Raw genomic sequence first — 13447 nt, forward strand, 5'->3', positions numbered from 1 at the left:
TATTGGACAAACTTGTATTTATTTCCTGTTAGGAGGGGAACCTGTGCCATTCTCTTTTCCATATCTGCTTATACCTATTTTGTAAGTCCCTTCAGTTTGGACATGAGGACTTCTGGCTACATCTAAAGATATTCTTTAATTTTTTTATTGTGGAATAATAGAGGATTTTAAAAGGCTGATTCTAGTAACTCAAAAGATATGAAAAACTTTTATGGGTGATGAAGAGTGAGGATGTTTTCAGCTTTTTCTGTAATAAGCTGTTATGAGAACAGTCTTAGGAAGCTTTATTCATGGTCCAAAAGACCATTGATTAGCAGATGTGAGAGCAGTGGAGTATATTTTATGGCTTAAAGGATTATGCTAACATGAATAATCACATACAACTTACTCCAAGAAATTTCATTTATATCTTTCACAGAATCGTAAATTCAGCAGAAATTTTGACAAGTCATTTAGTTTCTCCTCCACTTTTAAACAGGATACTTTCCTCCAACCCCCATATGTTGTTTCCCCAACAATAGTGCCATGAAATATTGTGCAAGAAAGGAAAGCTTCCATGGTTACAAAATTCGACAAACTGAGTACTATTTGATCCTCTTGGAAATGATATCATAGACTCTGGAAGTTGTACTCAGACTACAGTACCTAAAGAGTAGCTACAATACAAAATACAACAATAACAATATACAAAAAATAAAAAATAAGTACATAAGAGATTCAGATATGCAGCTGATTTGGAACCATTGCTTTGATCATAGGATGCCATCCCAGGGAACTGGGGGATGTGGTGTTGAGGGTCCTGACCACCTGGGAAGGCAGATAGGACAGAATCTATCTACTGAGAGCGGTAGGCAATCTTCAAATACAGGAGGTAAAAGAGGGAAGGAATTGACAAATGACTCTATTTTATTTACACAATGAGGTAATTCAGGCACATTCAATACAGATAAAGGTAATTCAGGCACATTCAACACTGAAAAAGAAATTCTCTAAAACATATCTCTGAACAAATACAGTCATGACTATGTGTTGCATTTATTATTTTAAGTAGTACAGTTAGTGTTCTGCAAAAATATTTATGATGGCTACATTGCTATAGCCTGTTTTCAGCAAAAAGTGTAATTCTGTATCAATGATGAAATAGCACCTCAACAAAATAATGATAATGATCCCGTACTATGCACTGGTACCTCTAATTTCTTTATGAACTAAAAGTTATTTTACTCATGTGTAGGTAAACCAGAGGAAGAATTAAGGAAATTAAGCAGGATTAATTTCTCCTAGTTGTATTTTAGTAGCAATTGAAGGAGCCAGTTTTATATTCTGAAGGATGTAGACTTTGGATAAAAGCTTGAAGGTCAAGTGGAATTTGGATAGACTGAGAAGAAAGGGAACACAAATTACATATAGGGGAAAATATGTGTAAAGTGTGAAGTTGCAAGTTGAGTTTGTAATGCACAAAGAAGAGTGGAAAAGAAAAGAATTCCCAAATAACCATGTATTTAGGATTCTCTGCCTCTCTCACTGTTCCTCAGGAAGAGTTGTGTCTAAGTTATGTCTTTGAAAAGAACTAGAAACACTCTCAAATACTATATTTCCAAACTTAAACAATAGCATTAATTTTGATCAGTGTCAGAAAAAAATAAGTCCACATATGATATGTCAAAAGCAACTCTTCTGCCAGGCAGGCAAGTTTCTACAGAGCAAGATCCCGATGGCTACCATTTCCCACCATCATGAACTCTGTTCCCATGGAATGACTCTTCTTCCATCCCTCATACACTCTATGTTCATTTTTTCCTCCAAATCTTAGCTCATGTCATTTTCTTACTGAAAATATTCTCTACAGTTTTTGTTGCTTATTAAAGCCCCTTGGGGGCTCAAGTGAAGTTTTATGTTATCATTTTCATTATTAACATATCGAGTCTTAGGCTTTGCAAGGCCTGGATACTTTTAGATATAGGAAGGACAATTCTTGATATTATACACACAATCTAGTTAATTCCTCAGAAAACAGGATTATTTCCTTGCTTTAAAAATTATTGTCTAGGCCAGCTACAGTGGCTCATACTTGTAATCCCAGAACTTTGGGATGCCAAAGTGGGAGGAGCCCTTGAGCCCAGGACAGGAGTTTGAGAACAGCCTGGGCACCATAGAGAGATACCGTCTCTAAAAAAAAAAAAAAAAATAATAATAATAATAATCATCATCATCATCATCATCATCTAGGCGTTGTGGCATGCAACTGTGGTCCCAGCTAGTCGGGAGGCTAAGTTGGGAGGATCACCTGAGCCTAGGAGGTCGAGGATGTAGTGAGCACTGATCACATCACTGCACTCCAGCCTGGGCAACAGAGTGAGACCCTACCTCAAAAAAAATTGCCTAAAACCAAATAAAGCAGCATTTTATTGTTTTATGTTCTTGTATTATTATTATATTTTCTGACCACTGGTTGTATCTTTTCTCTGTCCAAAATGATAGATACCCTCCCTAAGTCTAGATAACATGGTAAGCCTCTGTTATCCTATCTCAAAATGCTGGGTTTATAGTAGATGTTCAGTGAATACTTGAGTTAACACACAAGCACACATTGATTCGGCATGGGACCCTGAGGAAATCTGTTATACGAGAGCTATATCTTGATGGATGGGCAAGTTTGGGAACAGTAAGCATCTCAGCATATAATAAATAAACAGGACCCCCCATTCATAATGCGCTTTTGAATCCAATATCCTATTGCTCCTACAATAAGCCTGAGTGATGGGTAAGGAGACTGCCCATTTTACAGATGAAGTGGTTGCAGTTCAGAGAGTTTAAATAATTTTCTCAAGATCAGAGAGTGGGTATCAGAGTTGGACTCCAACCCTCCTCTTATGATTCTGAATCTAAGGTGGAGGACAGGACTGGACAGCCAGCTCGGCAGGGGGAATCTTTGGGGAGGAGAGAGTTTACCAGAAGAAGAGGCAGTCAAAGGGGAATCAGGAGTTTGAAAGGTAAAGACAAACTTTGACTTGGGGTAGGTCTTGGGATGTGGTGCAACTGGCAGCCAAAGATTTCTCCTATAGCTTTCTGACCACCTCAGGGAGAAAGATTTGGAATTAACATTAGCACATGACTGTCCTCAAATTGTGTGTAGGAGACAGTAGTTTTAGCTAACTGGCCACTGATAGGGTCACTAGCCTTCCTCTGCAAGCTGTAAATTGGCAGCTAGAAAGGGGTTAAATTCATGTCTTTTGCAAAGGTGAATAACATGGTTAGACATCTGCCGATCACTCTGTCACCACCTGTGAGGCACACAACTCTGTTCCACTTGCTGCCTGATATAACGCCCGAAATTGTTGCCGAGAGAGCTAAACAGTGACATCTACTGGTTCGATTTGAAATATGCAAGTTCAAAAGAGAAACAGCCACATTAGTATTTCTTCCCCTTTCAAAACAAATAGTAATAATCATGCCAAAGGAATGACTCTTCCAAAGGAGAAAATGAAGGTTTGGATAATCTGCCAACTGAATAATTGAGTAATGACATAATTGGATCATTGAAAAAAATGTTAACATTTTTACCAGTTATTAATTAGAGAATCATGCATGACCCTGGGGACTTGCTTTTTGTTTTAAAACAGGAGCCACGATTATGAAATGGTTCAAGCTGGCTTATTCATGTCTGTTGAGATCTCTTCTGGTCTGCTTTTCAGACTCCTCCTGGTTCGAGAACAGAATGGCGTTAAATCACACTGCCCTGCCTCAGGATGAGCGCCTGCCACATTACCTTCGAGATGGGGATCCCTTTGCTTCCAAACTTTCTTGGGAAGCGGATATAGTGGCTGGCTTTTACCTGACAATAATTGGTAAGCTTCCTTAATTCTTCTGTGCAAAGGCTGCTTTTAGAAAATTCATGGGCTGATATGTTAATTTTGTCAAAGGATTCTGGTACTTAAGTGGATAGTTTAGAGGAGGCGAAGAGCGGGTAAGGGTAGAAGATGGAATGGCATTATGGCATTCAATAAATGTTTCCTAGATATGACTCTTTATTATCATTATTACTGGGAATAAAATTCCATTGATAATCCGAGAACTCATAGCAAAATTATTTATCTTGAGATTGTATTTCATTTTGGTTACTTTGGGAGTAGATTTACTTTCTGAATACCACAATTAATCATAATGATATTTTATTTAAACAGAGTGCTTTTCTTTTATGTTTGTGATATAATCATAAGATTTTAGGTTGAGAATGGGCCTTAGAAATAATCTAGGTCAGTCTCCTGTTCTCACAACTGAGCAAACTCGATTGTGCTGTAGTAATGGTGGAAACACTGAGTTTACTTCACCTAAAAGTAAAGCTGCATCATGACAGCATAGCTAAGCCATTTTGGTGAGAGTTGAAAAATGTATTGGTGTTAAATGGAAGAAAGTCCAGGGTCAAAAGATTTTTGTGCATAATTGACGAAGGGGTGCACCTGCTTCTAGACCGCACAATCTCATTCATTCAGTAGCCACATGTGGCTTTTCCAAATTGAAAGGGACTGTAGTGTAAATACTTACCAGATACTGAAGGCTCAGTACAAGAAACAGTGATATAAGATATCTCATTAATAATTTTTAAAAATTAAATACATGTTGAACCTACAACATTTTGGGTATGTTAAGCTCAGTAAAATACATTATTGAAATTAATTTACTGTAAATTTTTAATTTATACATTAAATTTTTACTTGGTACATTTTTACTTTGTTTAATGTGGCTACCAGAAAATTTTAGTATCCATATGTGGCTCGCATTTCTGGCTTACATTGCATGTCTATTGGACAGCACTAGTCTAGACAATTAGGATTTAACCACCATACTGTTCTTAAATTTAAAATTGTTGTTTTAAATTTGGGTGACCAGTGTGAAGGTGGGTTATGTCTTTAGGTTTCTTTGCCTTTACTTTTTTCAGATGTTGGGTCAAACTTGCTCTCTTTCTCTTTTCTCTTTGTTTCTATCTTTTTCTTCCACCCTTCTTCCCTCCCTTCCTCCCTTTCTCTCTTTTTCTCCCTCTCTCATCTATTTATTACTGGCTAAGAATTTCATGTAACCTCCTGAAATTAGCAAAACTCATTAGAAAATACTTGATACCCCTCTATGGTCAGTGCTTGAGGCAAAAGGAACTCATGCGATTCAACCAAATTCTGCTGTAAAGTGATTCCCTGGATCCTTGTCTTTATTGTTGTTGGTGTTTTACTAGTTTACATTCTGTTTCTGATAAATGAGTCCCCATCTCTTTTCCACATAAATATATATTGAGCACCCACTCTTTGCCACTGTTTTAAGTTGCTGGGAATAGAGCAGCGAATAAAATGGGCAAACGTTCTGCTGGAACAGCGACTATCTTACCTCTGTAAAATCCACATTGCATTTTTATTAAACTTAAGTACTTTCAATTACCAGAAAAGGCAGAAAAATAAGCAACTTGATCAATTGAATTTAGCATAGCTCCATCACTTTCAAGGAATGAATTAAAAAGTAACATCAATAACCTGACAAATCTCTCCAGACAACACAAAATAGAGAGGCATGTCAGTCTATTCCCAATCTTTAGCAGGGAGGATTGCAGGAAAAGGCAACTGGGGTGGGGGAAAATCAGAAATTCCCACCTGACGCACATGGAGTTGGAAGGAAAATCCACAATCATATTCCAGTGGGTTTGCTGAGATGGAGCAAGAAAAACAGGTTCAAAAATAGTGCTTGGACATGGGGAGCTTCAGGAGGATCAGGGCACTGGGAGGTGCAGCCAATGGTATGTTAGAGAACAGTCATGCAGGGTGAGGAGAGGGGTCAGCTGGAGGGGTTTGGACTCACCTTAGATCCACTTCTTGGACTTGGCCGTGTGTCTGGTTTTCACTCTCCTAGAATAGGCTAGTGTAGATGTGACAAGATTCCTTTTTTTTTTTTTTCTTTCGAGATAGAGTCTTACTCTGTCACCTAGGCTGGAGTGCAGTGGTACGATCTCAGCTCACTGTAACCCCCACCTCCCAAGTTCAAGTGATTCTCATGCCTCAGCCTCCTGAGTAGCTGGGGCTATAGGTGCGCACCGCCATGTTTGGCTAATTTTTGTATTTTTTTAATAGAGACAGGTTTTGCCATGTTGGCCAGGCTGGTCTCGAACTCCTGGCTTCAAGTGATCTGCCCCCCTCAGCTTCCCAAAATGTTGGGATTACAGGCGTGAGCTACCGCGCCTAGCCAACATGTGTGCGTCCAGATTGCTTTTAAGAGGCCAGAGTGGAATAAACATTCTTGGTGGGCTTTGTTAAATACTAGAAGTCTTAAGAGACAATTGAAATATAACAATATAAATCTAAGTTTGAAATACAGGAGACAGAAATTACAAACCCATTTTCTACCGTCCACACTTTTACTATTATCATAAATACTAAGTTTATTAATAGTTAATATATATGACATTTTTATATCCATAAATGAGATAGGATTTTATCACCTAAAAGTGTCCCTACTTGGGTCTTTGTCTTCTTAATCTGGTTGTCTTTTCACTAATATTAGGAATACATTTGCTTTCTCCTGACACTTATCTATAACATACTGCTTGTCAGAATAATTTACATGTAATGAATAGAGAGGTGACTATTTTTTGATAATGCTTTGGGCACTGGGTAAAACCTTAGGACGCAAGGTCAGTAAAGAAAATGTAAGGAAGGAAAAGTAAGAAAACAAATACTTTCAAAAGAGAGGTAGACAGATAAAAGGTGTTTCAATGAGCCTTGGGTATCAAATGAAAATGGATACTTGTTTTCACTCTTTTTGGATACAAAGTAGGTGGCATTAAGTTTATAATTTTTCAGGCCACGTTTTCTCATTTTGCTTTCCTAGCTGGTTTCCTTGAGTGAGCCCTAAGTTTCATTATAGTTGGTTTGCTCTGGAACTCCGTAATCTCTTTTACTTTTCTCTTCTTCTGCTCTATGAAAGCTAAAGAGGTTTTAATGGACCATTAGGCAGTGCTGACTCCAGGGAGTCAGAATTTCCTAAGAGCACAATGCAGTTAGCTCCTGGTGGTTTCACACCATCAGCTGAATCACACATTTCTTTCTTTGCCCCCAAAATGAATGGTGGTGGAGAAGTAGAAATTAAAACAGCAAACTCTGGGTTTCTCCTGTTAATACTCTCCTTATTCCTTACTACTAAAGGCAGCTGTACCAGATTCTCATTTATACACAGCTACACTATGAAGCAAGAATTCCTGAAGAAAATCTACTCTACATGTTAAGCTATGGAAGTAGGTGTATTCTTTTCTTAAATAAAGTCAGTAGGGATTGGGTCTTTTTGGATTTAAACTGGGTGTGTAAGAACTTTCGAACAGTTTCATTGTAATGCCAAAGGCAATTAGTCATTAATAAAAGGATATGAAAAAAGTGGGAACACACTTCTGGCATTGTTGGTAGGTTCGGTGGGTTGAGGGTCACTTTCTCTCCCCTTGGTGGGAGGGACAGTGCCCAGGTTCTCGATTGTCACCCACTTACCCTTGATGTCTAGTCCAGTAGCAGCTGAAGGCTGTCCTATCTGCCAGACACTCAGTGTCCATGTCTCCCAAAGAGGCAAAAGTCCTGGGGCTTCTCTGGGAGATGTCCATTTTCTTGAAGGGAGTTACGCCAGCCATACCTGGCCTCTGCCTCTCCTGAACACTGGCGCTCCCTTAGGAGTTCACAGTGATGCTGAAGGCACCTTCTTTGGTTGGCTTCATCTTCAGAATTTATCAAGAGCTAAGGGTTTAACCCTACTGATCAGAGGGAGGGAGTTCTATAAAGCCAATAATCTATAAAAATGGCTGAGGAAAGTGCTCCACCCCTGGGGGCCAGGACAAGAACTGACCATTGGGACTCCCACACTTTCCTGAGCCTCGCGGGGAAGTTAGCGATGCCTTTTTCTGGGTAAGTTCAGTCTTATAATCCCTGACTCCTGCCCCATTGGCCTGTCACTCACAACTCATGCTTTTTATTTCATCTTCTTAATTTAGATTTTTTTATTTAGAGTCCTCTCACTACCCTCTAAATCTATGGTGTCCATTTTTGAAGTTGAGAAGTGTTTCATATCTGAGTGAACTCTAAATCCTAGTGTTAACGATGGGAATTTTTATTTTTCCTTGTAGGGATTCTGTCTACATTTGGAAATGGATATGTCCTTTATATGTCTTCTAGACGAAAGAAGAAGCTGAGACCCGCTGAAATAATGACTATCAATTTAGCTGTCTGTGATCTGGGGATTTCAGGTAACACAACCATGCTGTTTTTTCTTTGTGGGTTTAAACTATGCCCCATTCTAAAGTACTCACTGTCTCAGACGTCACCCCCTGACATCTCTTCCCTTCATATCTCCTTCCACTCTTTGCTTCACAAATCATCTTTCAGACTTTTGTGGTAAATCAATGGGGTGCTGTCCGGTTGACAAGATGATTCATTTAATATTTATTGAGTCTTTTCTGTGTGTCAGGCATGTTAGATGCTGAAGGCACAATTTGAAATAATACATGATACCTCAGATGTCTCAAACTGTAGTGGGCTAAATGATTCAGAAACCAGAAATCAGGAGGCAAGTCCCGGGTCAATATTTTAAGCTTCTTTACACCTCTTCAACCCTTATGGAAGTCTGATTAAAATAAACATCAACAGGAATCTTGAAGGGTAAATGACAGTTGAAGACAGCTGAGAGGTGAATATAAGAAGAGGAAAGAAGTGCCCTGCTGATGATATATGTAATCATGACTTAGTGACACATCTGAAGCATAGCAAGCTTCTGGTTCAGTGGTCCTCAAACGCAACTCACAAAATATCATCTGGGGAAGTTCTGAATTAGGTGGTTGAGAATGTTACCTGGGCATCAGGATATTTAAAATGAGAATCTACAGGTATGTTAATGTGTGGCTAAAATTGAGAACCACTGGCTTCTTTTTCACTTCTCTAATAACACGGCAAGGAGGAGTTGGAATAAGATTTCTCCTTCACCATAATTCACTTTTAAAAATACAAACCATTTTAAGTAAATCATTCTTCACCTTCTTCTATACAACTTCAGAGTTGCTTAGACGGACTCTAATCTGTCCTTGAATCCCAACACCTGCTTTTATCTTCTGGTTTTTAGGTCATTAGAGTCGGGTAATCTGTTTGAACAGTATACAGCAGCTCCTCTTACCATTAGAAACTTGTTAGTAGTTTCCCATCAAAAGCCTTCTTTAAAAAATGTTTTCTGGCTGGGCACAGTGGCTTGCACCTGTAATCCCAAAGCTTTGGGAGGCTGAGTTGGGTATCAAGTTTGAGGCTAGGAGTTCAAGATCAGCCTGGGCAATGTAGTGGGACTTCACCTCTACAAAACAAATTTATCCTTGAAGTCTGGGTATTGGGTAAAACTACAGAAAACAAATGAACAAAAAATAGCTGGGACTTGATGAAGTTCAGGAGTTCAAGGCTGCAGTGAGTTATGATAGTACCACTGCACTCCAGCCTGGGTGAAAAAGCGAGACCTTAATTTAAAAAAAGAGTTTTCTGATATTTGTTTTTCTCTTCATAAATGGATTTTTCTGCCAATCTCTAAAAACAAGGCTCAATACTAATCCTCCGTGTTCTGAGTCACAGTTTAGCACATAGCAGATGTGTGCTCACTCAGAGTTTCGATGGTCTGGGTTATCTGGGAAGGCTTTACTGAGTATGGACCTGCATAAACATTATGAACCCTTATGATGAATGCACATGCACATTAAGAAGAACACGACATGCCTGGTGCTGTGAAAACAATCAGGACGAACCCCACGGGATTTGTGAGGCTGCAGAATGGCTGCCATTTTCACCCGTTGCCACGCGATGGCGGTGTCGCAACAGGAACGGTAGCTTTCCCGGCCAGCTCGCCGCGCGGGCCCCTTAGGTGCTCTACCTGGTATTGAGTTTAACATGCCTGAATGAAACCTGTCATTCCAGCCACCTCCTTCATCGGTGAATAATAGCAGGCTCATTGCTGAATTAGACTAGGCTTGAATAAAAATGTCCTTAATTGGCCTGATGCATTGAAACATGCTTTCAGCCAAGCAAGTCGGCTCTAGAATGGCACAAACCACCTCATTACTCTGCTTATGTCTTCAGAGTAATTCACCAGAAACCATTTTCTTTCATATAACAGCTTTCTCTAACCCAGATCATTTTTTCAACTTCTGAGCATCTATAATACATTTTCCCTTCCAATAAACCTTAAAACTTTGCCTGCTTTATTTTTTTCTTGCTCAGCTATATTCCATTATAAGCACCTCCTAGAGGCCAGATGTATGGCATCTATGCAACTAATACTTGTTGACTAAATATCAAGGGCTCCCAGTCGTGCATATTATATACACGTGTTATATTAGGCTAACCTCTTAGGAGAAAGTCGTGTTATATTAGGATAACCTGGGCGGGGGAGGTGTTAAAATGCCTGAACTCGCTCCAGATAAGTGACAATATTGGGAGATTTGTGGCGAGGGATGGAACCCTGGATGCTGATATTTCAAAGCAAAGCAAAACAACCCCTCCAGCAATGCTAATGCGCAACTGGGTTCCGGAAACATTCTATTAAGCGGAAGAGAGAGAGAGACATTCTAGATGACACCCCAAAGGTTAATCCAAAGCTCTACTGAAGAAGGAAGCCTGAAATCGCTTTTGCTAATCAGGATCCCAGGCATAACAGATGTAATTTTACTCCATTCTGTCACGTTCACTTGCCTTTTTGCTGCCTTTAGCACCCACCTGGCTGACACCCACCTCAAGCCTTTTAGTTTGCTGTTTCCTCTGCCTCTAATCCTTTCCCTCCAGAAGTTTGTTTGACTTCTTTCCCACCGATTTAGATATCTACCTAAATGTCACATCTCAGAGAAGTCTTCCCTAATGTCTCTACGTAAAACAACGATTTCCATCTACCTGCCTTCTCTGCTTTATTTTCCTTCGCTGTACTAATCACTACCTATCGTTCTGTCATACCACATCTTATATTACAAATTTAGGTTTTTTTGAGTGTGTCTGCTTTTCCTGTTAGAAAATAAACTTGTCAGTCTTGATGTCCACTTTGTCCTCTAGCACCTTGCTCTGTGTTTCTTAAACACTAGGCATTGAAAAATTAGTTGTTGAACGGGAAAAAAACCCACAAACCCAAATAGTTACTTTACACTCCATTTCCTTGTGGACTTACTGGAATTAGGAGGCTCTCATATGAGGGCACCCAGTCTCGCAAGCTGAAAGGTGGCACTAGCCGTCTAGACAACTAGAGGAGATGTGTGTCCAGCTTGCAGAAGGCACTCGGTACATATGTGTTGATTGACTGAACTAACAGGAACTCCTGAAAACTTTTGTATACCATAGAGTAATACACCTGGGAGGGCTGGGCGCTAGCACCTGGAGGCTGTGAATATCAGTTACTTAGCTTTCCTAAAGCATTGAGGTTAGGGAACCTTCTTTTGTGATGTAGTTCAGTTAGAGGTTTGAAGAGCTTCCTCAGCACATTTTATTTTTTTTTATTTGGGGGACCGAATACAATAACTGAATAGGGAGGGCTACAGGGTATTATGTAAAAGTAGAAGAATGCTTTCTAGAAAGTTAAAAAAAAAAAAAAAAAAATTCTAATGGAGGCCCGAGGAATAAATAGTTTAAATCTTAGAAATCTGGATCTGGTTGTAAACAGCTTGGACCTCATATTTACTGAAATAGCTATACCATATTTGAATAAGACATAACAGAAGAAGAAAGAAAGAAAGAACTGAAACAGAAGGAAATGTGGAAATCTGGTTCTAACCTCAACAAAAAGGATTTTTAAATACAATTTCTAAACAATTTTTTTAAAACAGTGAATTTTTTTCTTTGAAAAAGATGACTTAGAAGCTGAATATATAAAACGGGTGAAAAAATTATCTTTCCTGATTGACAGAAGGTGGAGCATGGAGCCTTGGCTGCTTAATATTTCTTTCCCTAAATGACCTACCTACTTCCCCTTCAGGGTACTCTCCACTCTCTCTCTTTCTCCCTCTCTCACTCTCTTGTAGAAGAACTCCATGAATCCTCTGGGGTCTAGGCAGGAATACACATGAAAATTGCTGGGCTATATAATTATTCTCCCTACTTCACCTCCCCGCATCCTATTGCTTCCCTGTGAATATTCAACTTTCTGGGGTTTCTTAAGCACTCTTTATTCATTGATAATAACTAGGAAATAGCAAAAGACTAAATATGTTCTATTTTTTAAATAAAAGAACAAATTCACATTTCAGAGAAAGTTGTCCACATCATTCTTTAAAATGTGTCTGGAACTCACACCTTCTTTCTCCAGTGCTCTTTAGAATCTTTATTCTCCAGAGTGCTGTTAAACCTCCCCCTTTTCTATATTCACAGCAGTTAGTTCCCTGCTTCTCTAATTAAGGCTTTCTCTGATAGAGAACCTCTCTCTTTCCTCTCCCAAACCCCATTCACAGACACTTAACTCCTAAAGTACAAAGTTATCTTGGGGTGTTAGAAACCATATTCCTGCTAGAAGGATGCAGCTGCCAAAAGAAAACAGAAACGAAATTCCCCTTTGCATTATAAGGAATCTCATGCTTTGTACTGGTTCTAAAATATCCCACTTGGAGGAAGATGAGGTGGATGTAAATCACCATTTTGCATATTTTTTTGTCTTTCTCCTCTTTTTCTTCATTTTCTCTTTCTCCATCTCTTCTTTCCTCTATTCATTGAGACAATTTTCTGGGAGTTTTATTATTAAGAAAAGTTGCATTGGTCCCAGGAACGTAAGTATGTTTCAAAAACAAATCTATTAGTAACCAGCATTAACCGATTCAATGAGAAAAAAAGTTATGATCACCTCAGTAGATGCAGAAAAAGCATTTAATAAAACTTAACGTCTATTTCTGGTAAAAAGAAAAAATCGGAACAGACTAGTGTGAGAAAGAACTTCTGTAGAATAGACAAGTTGTGCTTGAAGAGGGTATTTTCTCTCAGAGGTTTTATATGTTGCCCCTTTCTCTATGCCTTTCGAATGAAGGACTGCAATAAAATGTTAAAAGTGACAAGATCGTTGTCCCTGGCTACTAGTATCATGTCTGTAACTCCTGAAACCAGGTCTCTTTGAGACAGTTTTTTCAAAAGTAATACTTACTTAAACGTTTTCCTTCTATATCCTTTCACTGTCTTTGGCTATTGGGATGACTGAAAGTCCTCTCTGGGTAGCTCCAAACTGAGTTTATTCATAGATAACTGCTGGACTTTTATTAATCTAGGAACGGGTGTGTGTGTGTGTGTTCACATGCGTCCTGTGCTTTAGGGGAGGAGGTTCAGGTGAGTTGAGGTAGGCGGGGAAATAGTAACCAGAGGAACCTCTGTTGACAAGTCACCTGGTGCTCTAGTTGTAGGCAAGCCGTTCACCATCATCTCTTGCTTCTGCCACCGCTGGGTGT

Source organism: Papio anubis, chromosome 6, assembly GCF_008728515.1.
Source record: "Papio anubis isolate 15944 chromosome 6, Panubis1.0, whole genome shotgun sequence".
In the NCBI taxonomy this organism is placed as follows: Eukaryota; Metazoa; Chordata; class Mammalia; order Primates; family Cercopithecidae; genus Papio; species Papio anubis.